Genomic DNA, 10,576 nt, shown 5'->3' on the forward strand with positions numbered 1-10,576 from the left:
TATGATGGTTTGTGTGTGTCATTTGAAAACAAAATACCATTTTGATAAGAAATAACATTGTTTTGAATGTAAAGTTTAATTTTGCTGGAGAATTGAGGTGTTTTGCCCATTGTGTGTTTGTTTTTTGATTTGTGTGTAGAGTTCTGAGAATATGAGGCATACTTTCAGAAAATGTGTGTAAACAATTGAGAAAAACTGTAAAAAAAACACAGACAAGCGTGCTTTTCTCGTAGGTGTAGCTACTCTTCCAACCGTTAGAGGTCGTCGTTACCCAATTTCACCCCATTTTTTTGCTTTGATCTTGGAGGAGTCGCTATAGTCACAGCGGCCTTTCACAGGTTTGCTGATGGTTGAGGATTTAGAAATTGCTATGACCTGGCTTTTTGTTCTAACTCACCTGTTTTGTATTCTAGGGACTCTATTGAGTAGACTAGACCCTAGTTTTATGGACACACAATCGATTGTTTGTCCTGTACAGTGCTATATTTGTATTTATAAACTGGGTAGTTTGGCTCCTGGATGCTGATTGGCTGAAAGCTCTGGTATATCAGACCGTATACCACAGTTTAAGAAACATTTTTTTACTGTTCTAATTTAATTGGTAATCAGCTTATAATAGCAATAAGGCACCTCATGGGTTTGTGATATATGGCCAATATCCACACCCCCTCGTGCCTTATAGCTTAAGTATAGACGGGTTGGCTGACAACTTCACAAAAATGATGCATGGGCATCAATGTGGCCGAAAGGCATGCGTTGTTATGATTCTGAATGGTCAGATAGCTAGCAACAATGAAAATAAGATGCCATGTTGTGAATTGTAGGTTGCTCGCTTCAGTTTGTTGTATCTTATTATTGAGCCCCACAGTGGACACGCCATAATACCCATAAAACCTAGCGGTCAAACACCGAAATAGTTCCAATCGTTTTTCCACCATTCATTTTATCAATTTGGGATTTTAAAAACACTTCAAATAAGGGCTATGTTTCGTGTAGGCTTACCCTGGCGTGATTATATTCGCCTCTATTTACTCTCATATTCGAAAATGCTAATTAGCATCAAAGTAGACATGCAAAACGACAAATCTTTGCAAGCTCCTGCACGTTATCTCTTGCTGACATCTTTGATGTCTGCCAGCTAGGTACTAGCTACTTTGATCCAAAATGAAAGATGTATCAAACATTTTTGATTACTGTTCCATATTTTATTGAACTAATTTGTTGTCTTGTGCATTTGGTCATTTACAGAATATCCTAGTAGCAATCAGATATGTATAATGTGCCATGAATAATACTAGGCTCATTTTTTTCCAAAGAAGCTATATAGCTAGCAACCTACCTAGATGATATAATGGGCAACATACTCTTACTTTTCCAGAAGCCTCTTCTCCTTCAGCCAGTGGAGGTTTTTATTTAATCGCTTATCTGTCACGTCCTGACCAGTATAGAGGATTATTTGTTATTGTAGTTTGGTCAGGACGTGGCAGAGGGTAGTTAGTTTATGTATTCCGGGGTTTTGGGTTTATTTTCTATGTTTGTGTTTCTATGGGTTTTCTATCTGTACTGTTTCTATGTTAGTTAATTGGGGTATGGACTCTCAATTGAAGGCAGGTGTTTTCTAGTTGCCTTTGATTGGGAGTCCTATATATTAGGGTGTGTTTGGTCTTGTTGTTTGTGGGTAGTTTTGTTAGCACTGCTATTTTTGTAAGTATAGCCTGTTAGCATGTCTTGAGTCTTTATTGTTTTTCCGTGTTTGCTTGATTCTTTACCATTAAAAGATGAGTATTCACATCCCGCCTGCGATTTGGTCACTTCAACACGGCTATATCTGTGACATTATCATTTCTGCCAACTATATGAACAAGGTGAAATCTATTCCAATTCATGGTGTTCGAATGCACTGCTGTATTAAATCAATTCAGAACTAACTTGTTTGACATATTCGTTACAGATTCATGGCAAATTAACTTCATTGCAGAATATAACCATAATCATGAATGAATAAGCATATTTACTTGACAAGAATACACCTAGTCACACATCAATCAAATGAACGCCAACAATTAGCTTGTTTTAAATAAATCAAAATAGTAAACAATGCATACACATGCCTTTTATACATAACATATAAACATCTGAATAAGTAAACATTAAATTATTTATTCATCAATGCCACAAACCTGGAACATTGAAGAGCACCATATAAACTATTATTACTGTCCAAGAGCACACAGATTCTTCCAGCAACAAATAACACAAAATGCAAAACAGCATATTGTAATTTCAGTGGGAGAGTTACAAATAGAAAATGGATGCGTAAGGTAGGTTTTATATGAAATACAAGGTCAACTCCAGCAGAATGAGAAACACTTAGACTCAAAACAAGGAAGCTATGCCTAAATGCAGCTATATCAACACCCATTTTGTCGAAAAAAAGGGAGCAAGAACAGTACACCACAATACTTTTAAACGGGTTACTGAGTAGATGTTATGAAATCCGGAGAAGAACAGGTGAAGGAAGCAGCATAGGGAAAATGGGTGAAAGTAGGGTAGGTTTATGGAGATAAGATGGATAGTTATAAAGTGTCCGAAGTTGAGGGACCATGGAGCATAAAAGGCATAGTGTGGAATAAGGGGTAGCTAGAGAGATGGTTGGCCATGGAATAAACATAAAATGGGGTGCTGGTGTGCTTCTGCACCCCTTTCAGGTCGTAGTCGTAAATATCTGGCCCATGTCCAGTCATACTCGGGGTCTCAGCGTGTGTCCTTTGACGTCATTCCATCTCAGTTGCAGTATTTAAATCGTGGTCATCGTGTGTCTGGGAATCACAACATTAAAGACTATTAGCGATCACAGCATTTCCACAAATTGAGCCATAGACAATACAATTTAAGCATTGAGGACAGCATTTTGTTTACAACATGGTGGTTTACACTATGTCTACTGCGTGTGAATGATGGAAGAATCTTACCCCAGCTGTAGGTCCATTTGAGTGTGTGTGGTCCCTTAGGCCTGCACATCAACCAGTACTGGGGCCACTGGAGACTTGGGATGCTTGCTCTCAAAGTTGTACTTGAATGTCTTCGGGTCTGCATCTATAAAGGTCAAGTACAAAATGAAGGAAGTTAACAATGTGGCTTAGATTGACTTCAAAGTGGACATAAATGATAAACTAAGCAGTAAGATGCAACAAACTACTCCACATTTGAAAGACTACCACACAGGCCAGTACAACAGCCTACACATGGAGATGAACCTAAACGGCACATACAGTACCAACCAATACTACTCACCTGACAGAGTAGTATTGGGTGTGGACCAGTGCTGCCTTGGCTGGAGTCTTCTGGTTCGCAGCTGCTCCCTCCATCTTAGCAGCCATGGCCACGGCATCAGTCAAGAAGTTCAACTTTAAATTGAGAGTGGAGCATGTGTTATACAGTACCAGTCAAAAGTTTGGACCCAACTACTTATTCAAGCGTTTTTCTTTACATTGTAGAATAATAGTGAAGACATCAAAACTATGAAATAACACATATGGAATCATGTATTAACCAAAAAAAGTGTTAAATCAAATTAGATTTTAGATTCTTCAAAGTAGCCACCCTTTCCATTGATGCCAGCTTTGCACTCTTGGCATTTTCTACAACCAGCTTCACTTGAAATGCTTTTCCAACAGTCTTGAAGAACTTCCTACATATGATGTGCACTTGTTGGATGCTTTTCCTTTACTCTGCGGTCCAACTCATCTCAAACCATCTCAATTGGGTTGAGGTTGGGTGATTGTGGAAGCTAGGTCATCTGATGCAGCAGTCCATCACTCTCCTTCTTGGTCAAATAGCCCTTACACAGCCTGGAGGTGTGATGGGTCATTGTCTTGTTAAAAACAAATGATTGTCCCACTAAGCCCAAATCAGATGGGATGGAGTATCGTTGCAGAATACCGTTGTAGCCATGCTGGTTAAGTGTGCCTTGAATTCTAAATAAATCACTGACAGTGTCACCAGCAAAGCACCCTTACACCTCCTCCTCCATGCATCAGGGTGGGAATCACACATGCGGAGATCATCCGTTCACCTACTCTGCATCACAAAGATACACCGGTTTGAACCAAAAATCTCAAATTTGGACATTGCCTTGATTCGACAATCTCGTCCAGATCATCAAGGCGCTGGTGATTGACGTGAATCTTGAGACAGGCATTTGTAGTTCTATATGATCGCCACATTAGCAGATAATTAGCATTTTTTTGTGTGGGTGGGGGGTGGCGGGGAATACTGGCGAATATATTGAAAAGTCACCTTGTCCGAGAGAGATTTACATGGTTATCAAAACATCATGCCAGGGTAAGCCTATATGAAACACAGCCCTTATTTGAGGTGTTTCTAAAATCCACAATGGATAAAATGAATGGTGGAAAACTGATTGGAACCATTTCCGTGTTTGACCACTAGGTTTTATGGGTATTATGATACTGTGGTAGTCTATTGATACTATGTCTTGTTTTGAGGTGTTTTGACTGATGTCATGTCTATGCTAGTATGGTAAAAATGTGCTCCCTAGCTAACCAACAACTATAATGATGTATTTGAGAGACAACAAGTGTTCATTGTGCAAATGTATTTATGTAAAGAATATATAGTTTACACATTGTTAACAATCTAAGCCAGTCCCTTTTGCCCCATAGTTGCGCACAGCATCTGTTTTGTTTCTAAACACATCAACCAATAATCTATACAGAAATGTGGTCTTCTTTATTTGACCTTGTAAAATGTTTTAAAAACCAAATTTTATTCAAATGTCACTGAGATATGAACAAATATGAATCATAGTTAATTTATAGACAAACATTTGTCATTTATCATGTACATTACTAATACAGGGACATCCCAAGGATCCCGGATTACCCATTCATATGCAGTGCATTCTGAAAGTATTCAGACTTTTCCACATTTGTTACATTACATCCTTATTCTAAAATTGATTCATTAAATAATGATCCTCATAAATCTTTACACAATACCCCATAATGACAAAGCAAAAACTTGTTTTTAGAAATGTTTGCAAATTAAACATTTACATAAGTATTCAGACTCTTTGCTATGAGACTCAAAATTGAGCTCAGGTGCATCCTGTATCAATTGATCATCGTTGAGATGTTTCTACAACTTGATTGGAGTTCAGCTGCGGCAAATTCATTTGATTGGACATGATTTAGAAAGACACACACCTGTCTATATAAAGGTCCCATATTTGACAGTGCATGTCAGAGCTAAAACCAAGCAATGAGATCGAAGGAACTGTCCGTAGAGCGCCGAGACAGTATTGTGACGAGGCGTAGATCTGGGGAAGGATAGCAAAACGTTTTTGCAGCATTGAAGGTCCCCAAGAACACAGTGGCCTCCATCATTCTTAAGTTTGGAACCACCAAGACTCTTCCCGCCCAGTCAAACTGATCAATCGGGGGAGAAGGGCCTTGGTCAGGGAGGTGACCAAGAACCCGATGGTCACTCTGACATACAGTTGAAGTTGGAAGTTTACATACACCTTAGCCAAAAACATTTAAACTCAGTTTTTCAGAATTCCTGACATTTAATCCAAGTAAAATGTCCCTGTCTTAGGTCAGTTAGGATCACCACTTTATTTTAAGAATGTGAAATGTCAGAATAATAGTAGAGAGAATGATTTATTTCTTTCATCACATTCCCAGTGGGTCAGAAGTTTACATACACTCAATTAGTATTTAATAGCGTTGCCTTTAAATTGTTTAATTTGGGTCAAACATTTCAGATAGCCTTCCACAAGCTTCCCACAATAAGTTGGGTGAATTTTGACCCATTCCTTCTGACAGAGCTGGTGTAACTGAGTCAGGTTTGTAGGCCTCCTTGCTTGCACACAATTTTTAAGTTCTGCCCACAAATTTTCTATGGGATTGAGGTCAGGGCTTTGTGATGGCCACTCCAATACCTTGACTTTGTTGTCCTTAAGCCATTTTGCCACAACTTAGGAAGTATGCTTAGGGTCATTGTCCATTTGGAAGACCCATTTGCGACCAAGCTTAAACTTCCTGACTGATGTCTTGAGATGTTGCTTCAATATATCCACATAATTTTCCTCCCTCATGATACCATCTATTTGGTGAAGTGCACCAGTCCCTCCTGCAGCAAAGCACCCCCACAGCATGATGCTGCCACCTCCGTGCTTCACGGTTGGGATGGTGTTCATCGGATTGCAAGCCTCCCCCTTTTTCCTCCAAACATAACGATGGTCATTATGGCCAAACGGTTCTATTTTTGTTTCATCAGACCAGAGGACATTTCTCCAAAAAGTATGATCTTTGTCCCCATGTGCAGTTGCAAACCGTAGTCTGGCTTTTTTATGGCAGTTTTGGAGCAGTGGCTTCTTCCTTGCTGAGCAGCCTTTCAGGTTATGTTGATATAGGACTTGTTTTACTGTGGATATAGATACTTTTGCACCTGTTTCCTCCAGCATCTTCACAAGGTCCTTTGCTGTTGTTCTGGGATTGATTTGCACTTTTCGCACCAAAGTATGTTCATCTCTAGGAGACAGAACACGTCTCGTTCCTGAGCGGTATGAAGGCTTCTTGGTCCCATGGTGTTTATACTTTCGTACTATTGTTTGTACAGATGAACGTGGTACCTTCAGGCATTTGGAAATTGCTCCCAAGGATGAACCAGACTTGAGGAGGTCTACAATTTGTTTTCTGAGGTCTTGGCTGAGTTCTTTTGATTTTACATTATGTCAAGCAAATAGGCACTGAGTTTGAAGGTAGGCCTTGAAATACATCCACAGGTACACCTCCAATTGACTCAAATGATGCCAATTAGCCTATCAGAAGCTTGTAAAGGCATGACACCATTTTCTAGAATTTTCTAAGCTGTTTAAAGGCACAGTCAACTTAGTGTATGTAAAATTCTGACCCACTGGAATTGTGATACAGTGAATTATAAGTGAAATAATCTGTCTGTAAACAATTGTTGGGAAAATGACTTGTGTCATGCACAAAGTAGATGTCCTAACCGACTTGCCAAAACTATAGTTTGTTAACATTTGTTAACATTCCCTCGATCCTGACTAGTCTCCCAGTCCCTGCCGCAGAAAAACATCCCCACAGCATGATGCTGCCACCACCATGCTTCACCGTAGGGATGGTGTCAGGTTTCCTCCAGACGTGATGCTTGGCATTCAGGCCAAAGAGTTCAATATTGGTTTCATAAGACCAGAAAACCTTGTTTCTCATGGTCTAAGAGTCCCTGACAGCCCCAAGTGGGCTGTCATGTGCCTTTTACTGAGGAGTGGCTTCCATCTGGCCACTCTACCATAAAAGCCTAATTGGTGGAGTGCTGCAGAGATGGGAGAACCTTCCAGAAGGACATCCATCGCCACAGAGGAACTCTGGAGCTCTGTCAGAGTGACCATCGGGTTCTTGGTCACCTCCCTGAAGAAGGCCCTTCTCCCCCGATTGCTCAGTTTGGCAACTGCAAGCTGAATCCCTTTTTTATAGACCTAGATTACATGGTTACATTCAAGACAAGGTCGTTTTCATTGATCTGTTGTCAGCAGTGTCGGCTGTGTATTAAAAATGATTGGAGTAATAATGTCTCGAGTCATAAAGTGTAGTAGAAGTGGACACAATGTTTATCAAAAGACCACATTTTTCGCTGCAAAGGAAAGCAACTTCTCTGATATAGCCAATACTGGTCATTTAACATCCAAACATATGCCACTATGTGCTCATTAATAGCCTAAATTGTGACTATCCAATCTACTCACAACATTAGGAATAGTAGTTTTACATAAGGCTGCAAATGTGATGATAGATGCATGTAATCCTTTGTTATAAAGGTGCAGATTTATGGTGAAAAAAATTGCTTCCCAAAACTTATAGCTACCCTATAAGCTATCTAGCTGGCTAATTTAATGTTGTTGTTAACACCTGGTTAGAATAACTGCTAAACTCAAAATCAATCAGATTTGACTAACCAGTGATACAATTATTGTTGCAGACCCTGTACTGAAGGCTGTCTGTATTCGGGTCTTGACGGTTAAAAATGTATTTTTTTCATTTTACCGACAGTTCTTGAGACTTATTTTTTAACCTTTATTTAACCAGGTAGGCCAGATGAGAACAAGTTCTCATTTACAACTGCGACCTGGCCAAGATAAAGCAAAGCAGTGCGACAAAAACAATAACACATAGTTACACATAAACAAACGTACAGTTAATAACACAATAGAAAAATCTATGTACAGTGTGTGCAAATGTGGAAGAGTAGGGAGGTAAGGCAATAAATAGGTCATAGAGGTGAAATAATGACAATTGAGCATCAACACTGGAGTGATAGATGTGCAGATGATGTGCAAGTAGAGATACTGGAGTGCAAAAGAACAAGAGGGTAAGTAATAATATGGGGATGAGGTAGTTGTCGCGTGCTATTTACAGATTGGCTGTGTACAGGTACACAGCCAATCTGTGCCACAATGCCACAGTAAGCTGCTCTGACAGCTGATGCTTAAAGTTAGAGAGGGAGATAAGACTCCAGCTTCAGAGATTTTTGCAATTCGTTCCAGTCATGGCAGCAGATAACTGGAAGGAAAGGCGGCCAAAGGAAGTGTTGGCTTTGGGGATGACCAGTGAAATATACCTGCTGGAGCACGTGCTATCTCCTTGTCACCAATAGTTGCAGGGAATCTGTAAAAAAAAATGTACTCGTTGTCTTTCCTGCCTCGTTGGAGCAGTCAAATACTGAGCAGAAAATGACCATGGTGATGAATCAACTAGTTTAAGGCACCCTTATCAAGCAGTTTGTGGTAGTCACTCAGCTGTTGTCGGATGAATTAATGTGGTCTTCCAACATTGCCACCAGGAGGCGTCGTACGTCAACTGCAAGTCCTCTATAGTTTCCATTTACCTTATCTTGGAACACTTTACAGAAGGACCTAAAATTAGATAATTTTACTCCGATTGATGATTTTAAATCCCAGAATGGAGGGCTGCTGACCCAAATTGCACATGTATTTAAACCTGCTCTTTTAAGCTGTTTTATGCACTTTGCGCCTTTTTAACTTCTGTTCATTGTTATGTTTTATGGTTTGTTGTGTCTCATGCGTTTACTAAATGCAATATTTCTGTTGGATGTATTTTAAATATGTATTTCTCTTCTGAGTATTTTGTCATTAACATTACGCTGGGCTGAACTACACTCCAATGTATGTTGTAACAAGATACTTTTGAGCGCTGTAATTTGTATTTTCAAAATTCTTTATGCAATTTCTTTTTTACAGCAGTTCACCATTGGTATCCGAAGTCTGATGGCATGCTCAATGAACTACACTGAACAAAAATATAAACGCAATATGTTGTGTTGGTCCCATGTTTCATGAGGTGAAATAAAAGATCCCCAGAAATGTTCCATATGTACAAAAAGCTTATTTCTCTCAAATGTTGTGCTCAAATTTGTTTACATCCCTGTTAGTGAGCATTTCTCCTTCGCCAAGATAATCCATCCACCAGACAGGTGTGGCATATCAAGAAGCTGGGGACAATAAAAGGCCACTCTAAACTGTGCAGTTTTGTCACACAACACAATGCCATAGATGTCTCAAGTTTTGAGGGAGCATGCAATTGGCATTCTGACTGCAGGAATGTCTACCAGAGCTGTTGCCAGATAATTTAATGTTAATTTCTCTACCACAAACCTTGTGGTACCATAAGCCTTTCTCTACCAACATCGTTTTAGAGAATTTGGCAGTGTGTCCAACCGGCCTCACAACCGCCGACCACTTGTAAACACGTCGACTTATTCACCTGAATAATGGTCTGAGACCAGCAACCCGGAGAGCTGATGAAACTGTGGGTTTGCACAACCAAATAATTTCTGCACAAACTGTCAGGAATATATGTATGGTTATTGAAAATATATTTCACAGCGGTTTAGATGGTACAATGATTCACTACATTGCATGTTTTGTCACAAACTGAAATTAGGCAAACTATTAGAATTTTAGCAACCAGGAAATGGTGGAGTGATTTCTGCATATTGCACCTTTTTGTTTTTTGTGTAATTGAATTTTGGAAGTTTTGCCAAACCTTGACTACAGTATATTTATGCTGCTTTCTTGCAGCAAAAATCTCAGTGTGACCTCTGGTTAAATAAATTATAAAGGATTGTAGTTACATGTGGTTATAGTTTCCCTTTACACCATCTTGGAACACTTTGCAGAAAGACCTGGAACTAGACCAGCACATTTGACACTTTTTGACCACAGTAAAAGTCCAGGAACACTTCCTATGACCTATATTTTTGTTCAAACTCACCTGATTTGTTTTCTAAGGACTGCAGTGAGTAGACTAGACCCTGGTTTTATGGACAAACATCGACAGTTTTCCTGTGCAGTGCTATATGTGTATACTGTATACAGAAATGTGTTATTCTTTATTTGACCTTGAAACATGTTTTCGTGGTTCAAATGTCACTTAAATACAAATATGAATCATTGTTAAGTTATACACAATTATTTTTCATTTAATAAAATATACCGTTTATTGACACTTTT

At 39.3% G+C, this 10,576-nt stretch overlaps 1 long non-coding RNA gene across 2 annotated transcripts; it reads right to left on the bottom strand.

Annotated features, from left to right (window-relative positions):
• Positions 1–1,993: 1,993 nt before the first annotated feature.
• On the bottom strand, positions 1,994–10,464 carry LOC106589709 (uncharacterized). Of its 2 annotated transcripts, XR_001324888.3 has the most exons (5): positions 10,338–10,464; positions 8,665–8,711; positions 3,295–3,407; positions 2,973–3,096; positions 1,994–2,819 (listed from the first exon to the last, which is right to left on the bottom strand). It is a non-coding gene; the product is annotated as an uncharacterized LOC106589709 (long non-coding RNA). The 2 variants fall into 2 exon arrangements; XR_001324889.3 differs by lacking the exon at positions 8,665–8,711 and having other exon boundaries at positions 10,338–10,433.
• Between the last annotated feature and the right edge of the window lie 112 nt (positions 10,465–10,576).

Source organism: Salmo salar, chromosome 28, assembly GCF_965601325.2.
Source record: "Salmo salar chromosome 28, fSalSal1, whole genome shotgun sequence".
NCBI classification, from domain to species: Eukaryota; Metazoa; Chordata; class Actinopteri; order Salmoniformes; family Salmonidae; genus Salmo; species Salmo salar.